We start from the raw sequence: 18,609 nt of genomic DNA, 5'->3' as shown, positions 1-18,609 counted from the left end.
TTTGCTGGCATGAAAGATACAGCTGGAGACAAAGAGCTCTTAAACGGATCATGTACAAAAATATTTTGGCACCCACTTACCCTGGACTCAAGCAGAGGGAGGGCAGAGAGGACTAGAGATACTTGGGTAGAATTTGGGGCAGTGGCTTTGAGGAGAGAACTGAGGGAATAGCCGACTGGGTCCCAGTGCTGACTGATTCCCCATACTGCACAGCGACCATTGTGGGGGACAGACAGACACGGGGGAGATGTGGGAAGCAGACAGGCTTGGTTTAAGAGACTCTCACCGCTGTGTGGAGCTGCCCCCAGCAGGGCCCTTAGCCCACACGTTGTCTCCCAGGCCTGCTCTGAATCCCACTCTCCAGGGGATTTTAAAGATAGAATAGAAATTCAACGTGGCTTTTAAGGAAAAGGGAACCTGCTCTGTTTTTCTCTGTAAAGCCTCAAATCCTTGTCAGTAAAATGTGAAGAACAGAACAATTAAGTAAGAGGAAGTGCTTTTGACCTTGTGTAAAATACCTGGATGTTTCAACCCTGTATTGATGTGCACTTCCCTTTCACTCTCTACCATTTGGGGAAGTAATGCATATTTTCCTTAATTACTTCCACATGTGGAAAGTGGATAAAAATCCTGGCTAATAAAGAAATGGGGGCAATTTTCCACTGGAGAAAACCCCCTCCCTTCCTTCCTCAGATGGAGAGTGTCTGAGTAGTTTCTTCATCCACTCCAAGGGACCCAGAATCTCTCTCAGACCATTCCCTTCAAGTGGCATCAGCTTGAGGGGATGCAAAAGCCCCACCTACAGGAATTAATCTGCCCCACTCTCACTGCTTAAGCCTGATGGCCAATCACAGATTGAATAGATTAACAACCAAAGAATACAGACAAAGGAAGTAGATCTCTGGTAGTTCCCAATAGGCTGCCTAGGCTCAGACTGGTACATGATCTGACACCACCAGGGGCAGATCCAGGAAGTGCAGGTCAATCTAAGAAGCAGCAACAAGCAAGAAGAATCACAAAAAAGGGGAGACAGAGAAACAACCCCTCATCTAAAAGAAAGGAGGAGTCCCCAGAAAGAGTGCTAAATGAAATAGAGGAAAGCAAACTATCAGAAATGGAATTCAAAGAATGGATTATAGGGAAGCTCAATGAGCTCAGTGAGCTCAAAGAAAACTACAAAGAACTCAGGGGAACTACAAGGGACTTACTGAGAATTACACCAGCGTGAAAAAGGACATAGAAGCTATCAATAAGAGCCGGTTGGAAGTGAAGAATACAATTTCTGAACTGAAGAATACAATAGAAGGAGTTAAAAGCAGGCTAGATGAAGCAGAAAATAGGATCAGTGAGCTGGAGGACAATGTAGAAAAAAATTCTCAAACAATGCAACAAAACAAAAAAAGTTTGAAAAAGAATGAAGAGGTTTTAAGTGAGCTGCAGGATAACACAAAATGTAATAATATCCATATCATAAGAATACCATAAGGAGAAGAAGAGAAGCAAGGGACAGAAAACCTGTTTGAAAAACTAATGACAGAAAACGTCCCTAACTTGACGAGAGAAAAAGTCACGCAAGTCCAGGAAGCACACAGAGGTTCCCAATGAAGATGAACCCCAACAGGCCCACCTCCAGACACATCATAATTAAAATGGCAACATTCAAAGACAAAGAGAGAATCATAAAAGCAACTGGAGAGAAACAGCTAATAACATAAAAGGGAGCTCCAATAAGGTTATCATCAGATTTCTCAACAGAAATACTACAAGCCATAAAGGAATGGCAAAAAATATTCCAAGCAATGAAAAACTAAGAACCACAACCAAGACTACTCTACCAAGCAAGGCTTAATTCAAAATGGAAGGTGAAATGAGTTTCCCAGACAAAGAAGGCTAAAAGAATACATCTCCACGAAATGAGCATTGCAAGAGATGCTAAAGGGTCTGTTTTAAGAAGACAAAGAAACAGAGAGAGGCAGAGAGGAACACAAGTACAAAGTGGGAAAATGACAATGAATAAGTACTTACCATTAAATGTAAATGGATTAAATGTACCAATCAAAAGACATAGGGTAGCTGAATGAATTAAAAAGCATGACCCATATATGCTGTCTACAAGAGACCCACCTTAGAACAAAAGATCTACACAGACTGAAAGTGAAGGGATGGAAAAAAGTATTCCAAGCAAATGGACATAAAAAAAAAAAAAAAAAAAAAAAAAAAAAAAAAAAAAAAAAACTGGGGTAGCAAAAGTTATATCAGACAAAACGGATTTCACAGCAAAGACCATAAAAAGGGACAAAAAAAGGACATTTCAGAATACTTAAGTGGACAATTTATCAAGAAGATATAACCCTGGTAAACATATATGCACCCAACATAGGAGCACCCAAAAATATAAGGAAAATACTAGAAGACTACAAGAAGGATATCAACAGAAACACACTCATAGTAGGGGACTTTAACACCCCATTATCAACAATAGACAGATCTTCTCAGCAAAGAAACACCAATGATATCGAGGCATTGAACAACGCAGTAGATGAAATGGACTTAACTGATATATATAGAAATTTTCATCATAAGGAAGCAAAATTTACATTCTTTTCAAGTGCACATGGAACATTCTCAAAGATAGATCACATGGTAGGACACAAAACAAGCCTCAACAAATTCAAGAAAATTGAAATTATATCAAGCATCTACTCAGATCACAATGGCTTGAAACTGGAAATCAATCTCAAGGAAAAAACTCAAAGACATTCAAACTCATGGAGAATGAATAACATGCTATTAAGTAATGAATGGGTTAACAATTGACATCAAGTAAGAAATAAAAAGGTTTCTGGAAACAAATTATAATGAACATACAACAACCCAAAACCTATGGAATACAGCAAAAGCATTCCTGAGAGGAAAGTTCATAGCAATACAAGCCTACCTAAAAAGGGTAGAAGAATCTTGAATAAAAAACCTAACCCTACAGCTACAAGAACTAGAGGAACAATAGCAAACAAAGCCCAGAGGGAGCAGAAGGAAGGAAATCACCAAAATCAGAGCAGAATTAAATGACATAGAGACTAAACAAATAATTCAAAAGATCAATAAAACCAGGAGCAGATTCTTTGAAAAGATAAACAAATATGACAAGCCTTTAACCAGGCTCATCAAGAAAAAGAGAGAGAGGACACAAATAAATAAAATCAGAAATGAAAGAGGAGAAATCACAACTGATACCACAGAAATACAAAGAATTGAAAGAAATTACTACAAACAACTGTATCACAAGAAATTCGACAATATAGATGAAACGGACAAATTTCTGGAAACATATAATCTTCCAAAACTGAGTCAAGAAGAAGCATATCCCCAAAATGTAAAAAAAAAAAAAAAAAAAGAAAGGAAGAAAAACAAGATAAACTTCCTTTGAGAACTCTGTAAAAAAAAAAAGAAGAACCACAAAGTCTGAACAGACCAATAACAACTAATGAAATTGAAGCAGTAATCAAAAAAATTCCAGCACACAAAAGCCCTAGAATAGATGGTTTCACAGGTGAATTTTACAAAACATTTAGGAAAGAACTAACTCCTATCCTTCTCAGACTATTCCAAAAAGTCCAAGAAGAGGGAAGACTCCCAAACTCTTTCTATGAAACCAGTATTACTCTAATTCCAAAACCAGGTCAACACACAACAAAGAAAGAAAACTACAGGCCAATATCACTGATGAACACAGATGGTAAAATCCTAAACAAAATATTGGCAAACGGGATCCAGCAACACATTAGAAAGATCATATACCACGATCAACTGGGTTTCAGCTCAGGGATGCAAGGATGGTTTAATATTCGCAAATCAATATACATAATATACCACATAAACAAAATGAAAAACAAAAACCACATGGTCATATCAATAGATGCTGAAAAAGCATTTGATAAAGTAAAACACTCATTTATGATGAAAACACTCAGCAAAAGGGAATAGAGGGAGCATACCTCACCATAATAAAGGCCATATGCAAGAAACCTGAAGCCAACATCATACTCAATGGGCAAAAACTGAAAGCATTCCCCCTGAGATTAGGAACAAGACAAGGATGTTCACTCTCTCCACTTCTATTCAATATAGTCTTGGAAGTTCTAGCCACAACAATCAGACAAGAAAGAGAAAGAGAAGGCATGTAAATTGGAAAAGAGGAAGTAAAGCTGTCATTATTTCGAGATGACATAATAGTGGACATAGAAAACTATAGACTCCACTAAAAAACTACTTGACCTAATAAGTGAATTTGGTGAAATAACAGGGTACAAAGTCAATATTCAGAAATCAAAGGCATTTCTGTACACCAAATATAAAATATCAGAAATAGAAACTGGAAAAAAAATTCCATTTACTATAGCAACAAGAAAAATAAAGTACCTAGAAATAAACTTAACCAAGGAGGTAAAAGACCTGTACTCAGAAAACTATGTAACACTGAAGAAAGAAATTAAGGAAAATACAAATAAATGGAACTGTATACCATGTTAATAGATGGGAAGAATCAACATCATTAAAATGTCCATATTACCCAAAGCAATTTATAGATTAAATGTAATCCCTATTAAAATACAAATGATATATTTCACAGATCTAGAACGAATACTTCAAAAATTGATATGGAACCAAAAAAGAGCCTGAATAGCCACAGCAATCTTGAGACCGAAGAACACAGTAGAAGGAGTCACAATACCTGATACCAAACTATACTACAAGGCCTCGGTATCAAAACAGTCTGGTACTGGCATAAGAACAGACATATAGATCAATGGAACAGAATAGAGGGCCCAGAAATAAACCCAGGTCTATATGGTCAACTAATACTTTACAAAGGGGGAAGGAACATCAAATGGTGTAAAAAGAGCCTCTTCAACAAATGGTGTTGGGAGAACTGGACAGGGATGTGCAAAAATAATAATAATAATAAAACTAGACCACCAACTTATACAATACACCTGAATAAACTCAAGATAGATCAAAGAGTTAAATGTAAGCCGTGACACCATAAAAGTCCTAGAGGAAAACATAGGCAGGAAAATTTCAGATATCCCACGTAGCAATATTTTCCCTGATGTATCTCCTAAAGCTAGGGAATTAAAGGAAAGAATAAACAAATGGGATTGCATCAAAATAAAGAGTTTCTGCTCTGCAAAAGAAAACATCAGCAAGATGAAAACAGAACCAATGATATGGAAAAATATATTTGTCAATGATACCTCAGACAAGGGATTGATCTCCAAAATATATAAAGAACTTATGTGACTCAACACCAAGAAGACAGACAACCCAATTTAAAAATGGGCAAAGGACATGAACAAACACTTCTCCAAAGAGGACATACAGAGGGTCCATAGGCATATGAAAGAATGCTCAACGTTATTAGCCATCAGAGTGATGCAAATAAAAACCGCAATGAGATATCACCTCACACCAGTCAGAATGGCCATCATCAACAAATCCACAAACAATATGTGCTGGCAAGGATGTGGAGAAAAGGAGACCCTAGTGTACTGCTGGTGGAAATGCAGACTGGTCCAGCCGCTATAAAAAACAGTATGGAATTCCCTCAAAAAACTAAAAATGGAACTGCCTTTTGAAACAGCAATTCTATTGCTAAGATTATAACCCCAGAATCCTGAAACACCAATTCAGAAGAACCTACTGGGGGAAAAAAATCAAAGCAAAATAAATTAACAATCGAACCAGGAAATCCCCTCCTCCCCAAAAAACCCTTCACATGTGGGAAAGTGAACAAAAGAAAATGTAAAGTATGGAAATGCAATTTTAGTGAATATTAGAAGGACAAGAATTTTTCTTCACATTGTATATTTTTCTCCCTACCTGATCCTTTCAGAATTTGTCATTCTGAAGAAGTAAGTAATGACATAAGGTTCTTTGCATAAAACTAGTAAGACCAGTTGTTACTAGAGATTTTGTTAACCAAGAATTTGACTGGAATATTATGCCTAAAGGAGGCATGCTTGGGCTCTGGTTGTTACCAAAAAGCCCTGAGGAACTCGGATTTACTTTCGAAGGTAATAAAACCCCATGAGAAAAAAGGCCTGGCACCTCGGTTGGTTGGCAATTCATGGCAATCTTTCCAGGGAAGGAATGAAGGTTGCTTTCCAGAAAGATGGCTAGAAGATACCTTAAGGCACAATGGAAAACCTGAAGGACTTGGAAAAGACAGGTGTTTACAGGCAAGGCTGAATTGCAGGTATGTGGCTCAGCTTCTGTACCCTGGAGGGCAGACTGAAAGTCACCTGAAAGGTTCCTTGTGTAAGTTCCAGCAAAGCAGACTTAAAGATCATATGTGATAATTTTCTGCTCTTTTTGTGTTTATGCAAATGAACAGGATAAATTAGAAGTGGACTTAATGCAGTCCCTTTAATGACAAGGAAGGTAATCCTAAGGAGAAAAATCACAATTCAAGGAAAATCACAATGCTCAGTGGTAGACTATAAAGTAGTCAGCTAATTGTCTTTAAATTTTATTTTCTTTTAAAGTTTGTTTTCATTTCAAAGCTAAACTAGGTCTGTGACATCAAAGATGCTTAATTTAGAGGTGAGAAAAATGTCAAATGCCTTGCAACTGAATGTCTTCCCAATAAGAGTCTCGCAGATTTAGAGACTGGTTTGTGGGTTATGTTGCATAAATTAACATGTGTGTTCTGTTTTCATAGGGCATAAGCCTATGATCTCATTACCTGAGTGATTTTCTGTACGTATAGGCCTCACTTAATCCTGTTTGAATCACTACCTCCTGAGACTCAACGGTTTGGCTGAACTGAGTGGTTGGGTTGGTGAAGTATGGGGTGGTCTGGGGTCCTCACTGTAAAACTGGTTTCTCTTTTCTATTGTAATAGCTTACACAGAAAGGGCCCAGAAGTCTGAGAGGGGGGAAACCTAAAATATCCCCACAGCCCAAACTAAGTATAGTGGGCAAAAGGGCTTTGGATAGGTGTGACGTGCCTTGCACTCCTTCCTCCAAAGAAGCCTTTTTTTTTTCCTAATGTGAGACATTGAAAAATTAATCTCTCTCTTTTGTCATCTAGCGGTTATGGATTTAATGAGGCCTTTTAACCCTGCTGCCAAATCTGTTGCCCCAAGAATACAACAAGGATTCCAGCCTGTTAAACCAAGCATGTCATTTTCTGGGGACAGCCAACTGACCTGGACTCTGCAAGATCCTTCCCCATGTGGGAAGGCCAACCTCCCCTCCACACCCCCACTCTTATTAGGGATTTCTGGGCCCAAGGGTAGGTAGGACGATGACCATGTCCAGCTTGAAGCAGCTAGAAGAGCGTGAGACCTTCGCCCATTGTCCTTTATAAGATTATAAAGGGTCTTAAGTCTGAGAGAGGGGAATTGTTACAGAAAGGCGATCCTCGCCCAAATTAATTAATTAATTAATTGATTGATTGATTAATTTTTTAAATACAGGAAAGGAAGGAAAGGGGAAGGGTCTATTTAAGGAACTAGTATAAATGACCCATGGACATGGACAATGAGGTGGGGATTGACTGTGAGAGAAGGGGTGGGTGGGGGTGAGCAATGGGGGGAAAAATTGGACCACTGTAATAGAAAATAAAAATACAAAAAACAGAAAATTATGTGTAACCATAAAAAAAACAACAACAACAACTTTTGGGGACTATTCTGAGCTGTTTCAGGGACAGAATATCGATAGCCCACCCATTCTTATCACTCCCTGGCATGTATGACATTCTTTGTTATCTGTAAGGAATAATCATCTAAAGGGACCTTGCCTTTAGCATAATGAGTGATGGCTTTGTTTTAAGTAATCCACTCTGAAAGCAATAAAAGCCCATCAAGGCAAGGGCCGGGGCACTCTCTCACCTAGAGTGTGGCCACTCTGTCCCTTTTCTCCACAGAACTCGTAGAGACTGTGTGATTTTGTTCGTCGCATCCACAGCGCTGCAGACACCGCTGGCCAGAGTCCGCAACCCATTACAATTTACCGTCCCCCCATACCCTCTTCATTTTCAAGAACAGATCCATTTGGCTGCTCCCCCCGCCATGGTGGAGGCTGCTCTCCCAAGATCACGGTTCCCCTGGGCGGTCAGCGTTGGAAGCCAGGTGTCGTGATGGACATGCCAGGAGGAGCTGCTGCAGGGTAGGGTGGTAGCTTTCCACAACCAGTCCAAAATAGTGGCTTTAAAATGTCCCTCTTCCAGTGGGAAGCCCCACCATGCAGACATCCTGCTCATAAACTTACAGTATGTTTCAGAAGTGGAAATCACTTATAACCGACAGAGACCCCCTTCTCCCCTTGCTTTAGGCATGTTAAGGAGCTTGCCAGAAAAGCGGGAGAAAGCTGAGCTAGGCCTGTGCAATCAGCGCTGTGCCTCCCTAGCAGGCCAGCAGCTCTTCCAGACTATGAAAGACTATTAATGACCATGAAAGACTGTAAATGGAAAGAAAAAAAATCATACTCATGGAAAAAGTTGTTATTACCTGCCATATCAAGTGGAAAACTAGAAAGTCAAAGAGGGGAGTGCACTGAGCCATGTATGAAAAATAGCTGAAAAATGTTTTAAGAGATGTGGAAAGCCAAAAGCTATTGCAGCATTTGCAAGCCCAGCAACCACAGGAGGCTGCCCTGTCACCTGAGTCCACATACAGGGAGGACTCATCTGGCCTCCAGCCAAGGAGGCAGGCTAGGGAAGGGAAGGGAAGGGATTTTATATTTCCTGTTGGCTTTTGTTAGCAAAGAGTCAGCATTGCCAAATCTCAGACTTGAACAAACAAAACACCCAAGAAAAAAAACCGAGAATAAAAGTTGAATCATTACTTGACTAACAGACTTTGGGTCTCCATATCCTTTTCACAGTACCCTTCTTGGAAAAATCACCTTGTTAATTTTTTTTTGAAAATTTCCTTCTGGCTCTACCTTTTTCCCCCTGATTTTCCTATCCTAGTTTGTCCCTACCAATCTGTTTATAAAAGTGGCTGCATTTGCCTTCTGAATGATTGAAAGAAACTTTTACATCTTCTCTTCCAGAATTAAAGTAACAAGCTGACTGTGATACTTAAGCTGAGTCTAGAAATGTTACAGAGTGAAAGGGGGTTCTTTTAGGTGGTGCCTTGGTATAAAACCCAACAACTAGTGTTGAGGAAAACAGGTCTTTATTTACAATATTCCAATCTGGGGAGGGCTGTGAACATTCTTGCTCAGAGCCCTGTTCTCCCATGAGACCCAGCACTTCCCTTGCTCCCCAAAAGACTATAAGCCAAAAACATACCCAGAAGTTCCCCGTCCCTTATCTTTCAGCTCTCTCCTTTAGGATCTGGGGTATGACATCATCAGCCTCCATATAACCGTCCAGGAAAACATGTGCTGTGTTGCACTGGATCAAGCATGGTTCTCTGTCTGCCCTTTCAAAGCCGCATGGATCTCTCTTTTCTTCTAAAATCACATGGTGCTCTCTCTCAACCTCCTTGCAAACTGCATGGATCACTCTACCCTGAAAAATGGCTGCCACCTCATTTTTAAATCCCTGACAGTGGCTTGTGATGCAGTGGGTTTGGTAACAGGTTTTGACCATTCACAGAATCTTGTGCAGGCCTGTATGATCTTTCCTCACCATTCTATGATCAAAACCCCTTCCATCTCCTTGGTGCCTTGGAAGAACCAAAGCCATTTGCATCACTAAGACACTAGCTATCAGCCATACATATGCAAAGGCATCTTGAAAGCTGCCCCCTTCCCCCATTCCCAAACTGCAGGCTCTGGGGATTTGGGGGGCCCTTCTCTGGAACAGAACAGCAGACAGAGGTCTCAAATTAATTTCTTTTTCTTTTTTCTTTTTCTTTCTTTCTTTCTTTCTTTCTTTCTTTCTTTCTTTCTTTCTTTCTTTCTTTCTTCCTTTCTTTTTTTACAGGGCATGATTTCAATTGGTTTACTTTCTTAACTTTAAATATATGAGTATGTGTGTATATTTATATATTTATTTTTATATGTATATATGTTTTCTATATATTTTCTGCTTCTTGCAGGTATCTTTTTACTTGATCATGGCCACTCTTCCCACCTCACCCTCTGAAAATAAAAATGTGTTACCCTCTCCACCACCTATAGCCAGGCAACTCACTTGACTTAGTTTACAGCAAGAATCTCCAGCAACACTTTGTAAAGCCAGTATATACAGATGGCAGTTGGCTTTGAAGGTTTCTGATGACTTTTAGTCTTTATGGGTGTAACAGTCTCATATCTGGCTAAAACCTCAGGATTCTACCTCTGCCTTTTGTCTTACTTCGTGATATAGAAGAACCTCCTCACCACTCTCCTGTCTCCTAGATAGGAAAATCAGCTGCCTTTTCTCCAGTGTCCTCTGCAGAACTATTTTGAATGGCACATCTAAGTTCCTCCTTGAGGGATGATAGCCTTTCATCAGAAACCTGGAATCCACCTATTTTGACCTCTCTTTAACTGTGTATCCAGAGTCACTAGCCCAGGAGAAAGCTTGGGTTACCTATAGTTTCTCTTCTGCCAACCTCCTACTCTTATGCCCATTCCCATTCTCTTTAAATTTTACAAGCTTAGGACAGGCTGTCTGTGCTCAGCCAATGGACAGAAAACCTGGAAAGAATTCTAGACTTTAGTTTGCCAGTTGGTCTGGTTTGAAGAACCTGCTAAGAACTAAAACTGGCACCCATGGCCCCATGCCATCAGGGCAGTGTGAAGTGGGGCAGTGGGGCAGTGTGCCACCATCTGAGCATTGGGCACTGAGTGGGATGTGGATGATGCTCATGTGACTGGCTGGAGCTTAGGGTAGGGTTGAGGTTAACTACTCTTTTTTTTGGCCATAATCTCTTTCTATTTTCTTTTTTAAAAATTAGATAAACTGGGAGGACTTCCAGCCAAGATGGAGGCATGGATAGACATGCTGTGTCTCCCTCCACAAATGGGAAGGAATGCAACTTCCTCAAAACTGGAAACAGCCAGAAATTCTAGAAGATCAAAGTGCATGGGAGTCCAGCAAACAAAGATATAGGGAAGAAATGCTCATCCAGACAGGTAGGAGGGGCGGAGCTGGGGCAGAGAGGATGCGGTGTGGTGGTGGCAGCAGCAGCAGTGGCAGCGGACCAACAGAAAGCACAGTCACACGTTTTGGAAGGTCAGAAGGGACAACTGGGGAGCGTTCCCAGCTCCTCATCAGACCACGCAGCTCGCTGCCCAGCACCAGGGAGGGTCAAGCCTCATCGCTTTTGGCTGTGCAGACCAGTGGGGGTTGGGACGGAGGCAGAGACTGCCAGTCTCTCAGCAGAGTCTGCTTGTATGAAGGGCCCTCACAGTCCTGGAAAGTCCACAGACCCACCCACTCTGGGGATGATGGCCAGGGCAGCAGCAAGAGGGGCGCCAGTTGGTGCAGGAGTGGGAGAGGTGCCTGGAAGTGGGAGTGAGTGCTGGGCAGATGGCATTGTTCCTTCTCGGACCTCTCCCCAATGTGCAGCGCCACAATGTGGTGAAATAGATCACCCATTACTGATGAATACCTAAGGCTCCGTCCCTTACAACGTAGTAGGAGCGACAGCTCTCCCTGGGACATGGAAGCAAACAAACACAGGAGACTTCTGGCCAAGATGGAGGACTAGACTGACATGCTCCATCTCCCTCCATAACTAAGAAGGACTACAACTACTGCAAAACCAGAAATAACCGGACGTTCCAGAAAATAAATGCAAGTCCAACATATGAAGTTATAAAGAAGTGGTGCTCGTCCAGACAGGTAGGAGGGGCAAAGCCAGGGAGGAGAGTTTAAGCTGTGCTGTCCATGGCAGCAGCAGCGACGGAGGCAGGACAGCGGTAAGCACAGACACCCGTATTTAGGGGGAGGCGAGAAGCACCTGGGGAGTACTCCTGGCTGCAGACCAGACCCGTCAGCTTGCCATTTCAAAGCCAGGGAAGGCAGACCTCCATTGTCTTGGACTGTGAGGCCCAGAGGGGATGGGGATGGAGGAGGAGGCTCCCAGTCTCTCAGCGGAGAGTGAGCAGCAGGAATCCATCTTGGACCCCAACCCCGCAGAAAATGCCACAGCATGGTGAGAAACATCACCAGTTGTGCTGAGTGCATGGGGCTCTTCCCCTTATAGCGTAGGAGGTGTGACAGCCCTGCCCAGGAAGCAAAGGTAAACACAAAATGGTCAGGATGGCACAGATCATGATAGAGATCCCAATGACGCAGCTGACCAGACAGCAAATATATAATCTAATGAATCAACAGATAGGAAATCTTGCTGAGGCACAGTTCAGAGCTTTGGTTATATGAATGCTTACAGAACTGACAGCTGATCTTAAACAAAACGGGGAAGGAATGAAGGCTAGTCTTGCTGAAATGAATGAAAACCTATACGAAACTAGTGGTAAGGGAAAGAAAACCAGGGATCAAATCAACAAATCGGAACATAAGGAAGGAACAAACAGTCAACCAGTGCAGAAAGAGGAAATGAAAAATGAGGAAAATAAGAAGAGGCTCAGAAACCTGTGGAACAGCTATAAGCGGGCCAACATCTGAATCATAGGGTTGCCAGAAGGTGAAGAAGAACTAGAAATTGAAAAATTATGTGAAAAAATAATGAAGCAGACCTTCCCTAACCTGGGGAAGGAAATAGACTTACAGATCCAGGAAGCACAGAGATTTCCAAAAAAACTGGACTCAGGGAGAACCACACCAAGACACATTATAATCAAATGTCAAAAATTAAGGATAAAGAAGAATCTTAAAAGCAGCAAGAGAGAAGAGAATTACATACAAAGGGGTCCCAATAAGACTATCAGCTGATTTCTCAAAAGAAACTCTGTAGGCAAGAAGGGACTGGCAAGAAATATTCAAGGTAATTAAAGGCAAAAACCTACAACCATGATTATTTTATCCAGTGAAGCTGTCATTCAGAATAGAAGGGCGGAGAAAGTACTTCCAGGACAAAGTGAAACTGAAGGAGTTCATCAGATCCAAACTACTGTTATATGAAATGTTAAAGGGACTTGTTTTGGAGAAGGAGGATAAAAACTATGAACATTAAAATGAAAACTGTATCACAACCAACAGCAGAAGCTAGAGAATTGAAACAAAGGCAGACTAAGTAGGCAGCGAGGGTGGGAAAAGAATGATAGGTATGGGGAACATTTTGGGGGGTTGTCAATGGGGAGGGAGAAGGGGGAAATGTAGGGAGATGGTAGAGGAATTAAAAAGCATAGTAGGAGGGAGTGGAGTAGATATGGAGATGTTGAGAAGAACTATATGCACAACCAATGGGCATGGACCAAGTGGGGGGACAACAGGAGGGAGGGGGATCACTGGGTGGAGGGGGACAAAGGGAAAAGAAATTGGGACAACTGTAATAGCATAAACAATAAAGCATATTTTTAAAAAATTAGATAAACTGATCAAAATTAAATAATTCAAGCCCCACCTTCAAAATTAATTTTTTTGGTATTGTTTATCAAAAACAATAAAATCCCTTATTCTTTAACAAACAAAAAATAAAAAATAAAGAACTGACCCATTTCAGATAAGTTATGAAATTTCTGGACATTGAATTGCCCATAGTATTAATTTATTAATCTCATAATCTATTGGAGTCAGTAGTGATGACCCCTCTTTCTTTTCTGATATTGGTAAGTTGTATCTTCTCTCATTTTTCCTTGGCTAGGCTGACTAGAGTTTTATCAATTTTATTGATGTTTCCAAAGAACCGGCTTTTGGTTTCATGGATTTTCTTTTTTTGAATTACAATTATTTCAGCTCTAATTTTTTATGATTTATTTTGTTTGCTTTAGGCTTACATTGTGCTTTGTTCAGTTTTTTAAGATAGAAGCTAAGTCATTGATTTTTAGATCTTTTAATATACAAATCTAATGCTTTAAGTTCCCCCTCTAATCTCTGCATCTCACAAATTTTGATAATTGTATTTTAATTTTCATTTAGTTCAGAGTATTTTTTATTTCCTCTTGGGACTTGTTCTTTGACCAATGGATTAGTGTTTGATTTCCAAATATTTGTGAATTTTTCAATTATTTTTCTGTTACTTGTTTCTAGTCCTATGTTGGGGACCCTCGACCTGCAGAGATCCCCTGGGGTCATGGAGGAAATGAAGACTTCCCAGGCAGTTTGCACTATGGGTGAGAAGGCTGGCAAGTGTCTGAGAGACAAATGTCCCAATTGCCTTCCTCCAAGGTCTTTTATTGAGTGTAGTAATCTTAAGGGCATATAGCATGCACATAAAGCTCATCAATCAATGTTAAACAGTGCTGATTACAGAAAACAGATGTTGTTCAGGAATAGCAATTGAAGGAACAGTTGAGGTCTCCCTCAGGTCAGGGTGTGTTGGACACAAAGACTTCAGATGGCCATAAAATAGGGAGGACGAGTTTATTTTGAGTTAAAACCTCTGTTGCTGGTACAATAAAGCAATCAAGTGAGGTCAAAGCACAGGGCAAACTTCAAAGGACATAAAGCATTTTCTCATTGTCCAATTCCTACCAGGGCCCACTGGCTATAGCACCGAAGCACATATACACCCAGCTTTCCTGGTTTTCCGGTCAGGTCTTACAGGCTTTGTTTCCTTTGCCTGGCCTGCGCAGGGCTCTAAACCTCAATACTTTCCCAGGGGGACCCCAACAGTCATATATCATTGTGGTCTGAGTATATTCCTTGTATAATTTATATTCTTTTATATTTGTTATGGTGTGTTTTATAGCCCAGAATGTGAACTATCATGGTGAATGTTCTATGTGAGTTTGAGAAAAATGTATATTCTGCTATCATTGGGGAAAGAGTTTTATAAATGTCAATGAGATCAAATTGATTGATAGCACTCTTCGGGTCATCTATTTGCTTACTGATTTCCTATTACTTGCTATTCTATTACTGACATAAGGGTACTGAAGTCTCTGTTCCAATAAAGTGGATTTGTCTCTCAGTTCTGTCATCTTTTTAAAAAGATTTTATTTATTTACTTTTAGAGAGGGGAAGGGGAGGAAGAGAGGGAGAAAAACATTGATGTGAAAGAGATACACCAATCGGTTGCATCTCACACACCTCAAGTGAGGACCTGGCTTGCAACCCAGGCATGACCAAGAATGGAACCAGGAATCAAACCAGAGACCTTTCAGTTCCTAGACCAGTGCTCAATCTACTGAGCACTTCTATCAGTTTTTGTCCCATATATTTTGACACTTGGGTTGGTATATACACACTTAAGATGATGTTATGTTTTCTTGGGGAATTTACCATTAACTAATGCCTTTTATTATTATGTAATGCCTCTTTTTAACCCTGATGATTTTCCTTGTTCTGAAGTCTTTTGTCTGAGATTAGTATAAACGCTCCAGCTTTTTTTGATTAGTGTTAGCATGTTACATTTTGTCCTACCCCTTTACTTTTAACTTAATGAAGCCTTTACTTCTGCCTTAGTGAGGATTTTATCTTTAAAGTGGGTTTTTTTTCCTTCAGAGAGTACCATTTGAAGACTTGATTTTTTTTTTTCCCCATGATCTTCTACTGATTCTTCCATACTGGTATCATCTTCTTCAAGAATGAACTTCCAGCCAAGATGGAGGCGTAGGTAGACACATTTTTCCACCCTCCACAACAATAAGAAAAAATACAGCTACCTCAAAACTAAAAACAACCATAACTGCCAGAAAATTGAACTGCATGGAAGTCCAACAAAGATATAAAGAAGCAATACTCATCCAGACAGTTAGGAGGGACAGAGACAGGATGGAGATGATGTGGTGTGGCAGTGGTGACAGTTGCAGCAAGGGAGTGGCCATCACTGGCCAGTGAAAAGAGCAGCCACCCATTAAAAAAGTTAGGAGGAATACCTGGGTAGCAATCCCAGCCCAAGAGCAGACTGAATAGCTCATAGTACCAGTGCTGGGGAAGAAAAAAGCTTCATTGCTTCTGAATGTAAAATCCAGTGGGTTGGGGCAGAGGAAGAAACTGCTGGTCTCTCAGCAGAGTCCATTTGTTTAGAGGGACCCCATGGTCCTAGAACATCTGCAAACCTACTCACTCTGGGAACCACAACCAGGGCAAAAGCTAGAGGGACATCAGTCCCATGGGGGAAGTGGGAGAAGTGCCTGGGAATGGGGCAAGTGCTGAGAAAGTGGCATTGTTCCCTCTCAGACCCCTCCCCCAAATACAGAACCACAACCTGGTGAAATGGGTTGCACCGCACTGATGAATACCTAAGGCTCCACTCCTTACAATGCAACAGGTGCAACAGCTCTACTTAAGACAGAGGCAAACACAGGAGCCTGTCAAGTTGAGGAGACAGAGAAGTATGGCCTAAAAGAGGGAGCAGATCAAGGTTCTAATGAGAGAACTAAGCAACAAGGAGATAGCCAACCTAACCGACACAGAATTTAAAACACTGGTGATAATGATGCTCATAGACTTGACAGACATGATTGAGTATGGCAAATGCAAAATGGAAAAAGTGAAGGCTATATGAAGTGAAGTGAAGAAAAATCCACACAAAACCAAAAAGCTTTGGGTTCACCCATCTTCACAGTAGGCATACCCAGTGTTAGAATGATGCTTTCCAGAATTTTCTAAAGTGCGTTTATTGTAGACAACATATTGTTAGTTCATTGTTTTTCTTTTTAAATTGGTATATATAGACCATTCACACTTAAAGTGATAATTGATATCACTGGATTCATATCTACTATGTTTGTCTTCTATTCATTGCATTTGTTCATTGTTATTTTTTGACCCTCTCTTTTTTGCCTTCTCTTATTTTATTTATTTTTTATTTTTTATTCTATTATAGTTGTCCCAATTTTTTTCTTTTTTTCCCCTTCTCCCATCTTGTTTGAATTGAACATTGTATGTGACCCCATTTTATCTCCTCTTTTAGCCAATCAATTATCTTTTTTAAAAAATGTAGAAGTTGTCTGGCCCAGGCACTCCACATATTCCTGCCTGTGCTCAAGGGCCTAGGGTAGCTAAGGTACCAGTTGGACCCATTCAGACCATCTCGTTAATACAGGCCAGTTCCATCCAGTTCAGTCCAGTTGGTTCTGTATCAACCAGTTGGACCAAGATGAAGCCAACACAAACCAATGGAAGCCAGTTTTCCAGTGGAAGAACTCTAGGTGGGGAATGATTTCTTGGGTCATTGTTGTGGAACCCAATGCAGATTCTTTGTGTCTGGCAATCGGAAGGGTATGCGAGGCAGGGTTGGAATCTCTGATGTTGTCTTTATTGCAGACATTACAGTATTCACATGCGCACCCCTGCTGTTCACTCACAGGACTTCGGTGCCGCCAGTCACTGGCACCACCAGTACTCACCATTTGCTCTCTGCCTGCTGCCTGCACACTCCCGTGGGGGTTCCACCTCTTTTATATTATGTATAGACAAAGCCAGTTACTAGCCAAAATATGACATCAATGCTTATATAACTGCCAGCGCGCTGCGCACATGAATCTAATTTTTATCTCTAAGCAGCCTATGCCTGGGCATCCAGGGTGAGGGATCCTGATGCTATATTGTCCTCACAGTCATTTTATAATATTGGGAGAGAGAAGATTGATTCCGTGATCTGTTTCCAGCTCATAATCCTTACCCAGAGGTTTCCAGTGACACCTGCACCTTGGTTCACTAGAAATAGCACTCTAATCAACCATGTGTAGCTTGAACATGCCCACAGCACACCCGGCTGGGGCCGCCACACCTGCAACGCTCACCAGCTCCATGTGGCTGTGAGGCAGTGTCACCACCAGGCCTGAGTTCATCAGGACCTCGACTCTCCTCCACCTGATCTCTCCCCCACCACACTGAAAAACCAACACATTCTCCCCACCCCCTCCACTTCAGTTCAACACCTGCCCCACCCCAAAGAAAAATGCACCTGCCAAACACACTCAGGAGGAGACATCTGTGCTCTCTCTGAGAAAGTAATGCAAGGTCACAGACCCCGTGTGGACACAGCTAAGTCACACAACCCACCACCACTGCCTGAATAAATGTGTCCTCAACAAAAACAAATAAATAAAACACAAATAAACCCCAAACACACACAAAAAGAGGTTTCCTGGAGTTTAATATATACATTTTAAAAATTAATCTAAACTCCCTTCAGATAGCACTATACCACTTCATGTGTGCAAATACCTTAAAACAGAGCATTCCCAATTCTGCCCTCTCATTCCTTGTGACATTGCTGTCCTTCATTTCATTTATCCATATGCTATAATGACCCAATACATTGTTATTGCTTTAAACAGTTACCTCTTAAATCAACTAAGATCAAGAAAAAGAAAAGTTTTATTTTGCCTTCACTTACTTCCTCTGATGCTTTTCTTTATAATATAAACCCAAGTTTCCAAGCTATAGTGTGTTCCTCCTGTTTGCAGAATTTCTTTTAATATTTCCTTTGGTGATAATTCTCAGTTTGTTTTTCATCACTTTCACACCAGTCCATTGGTCCACACAATTTCCAACAATGCATCAAAATGATCATTCAAGCATTATACAACTTTATGTTTCCAGCAGCTTCCGCTTCAGGTAAATAGATCTCAGCTTTTTTTCCT

The 18,609-nt window shown here is 40.8% G+C and overlaps 1 pseudogene; it reads left to right on the top strand.

The window, feature by feature from the left end:
- Nucleotides 1-8,769, top strand: part of LOC150013033 (protein LSM12 pseudogene) — a 56,328-nt pseudogene extending 47,559 nt beyond the window's left edge.
- Nucleotides 8,770-18,609: the final 9,840 nt, after the last annotated feature.

This window comes from Furipterus horrens, unplaced genomic scaffold, assembly GCF_987537825.1.
Source record: "Furipterus horrens unplaced genomic scaffold, mFurHor1.1.pri manual_scaffold_4, whole genome shotgun sequence".
Lineage (NCBI taxonomy): Eukaryota > Metazoa > Chordata > Mammalia > Chiroptera > Furipteridae > Furipterus > Furipterus horrens.
The sequence above is the reverse complement of the archived record's forward strand: the minus strand, read 5'-3'. Positions and strand labels throughout refer to the sequence as shown.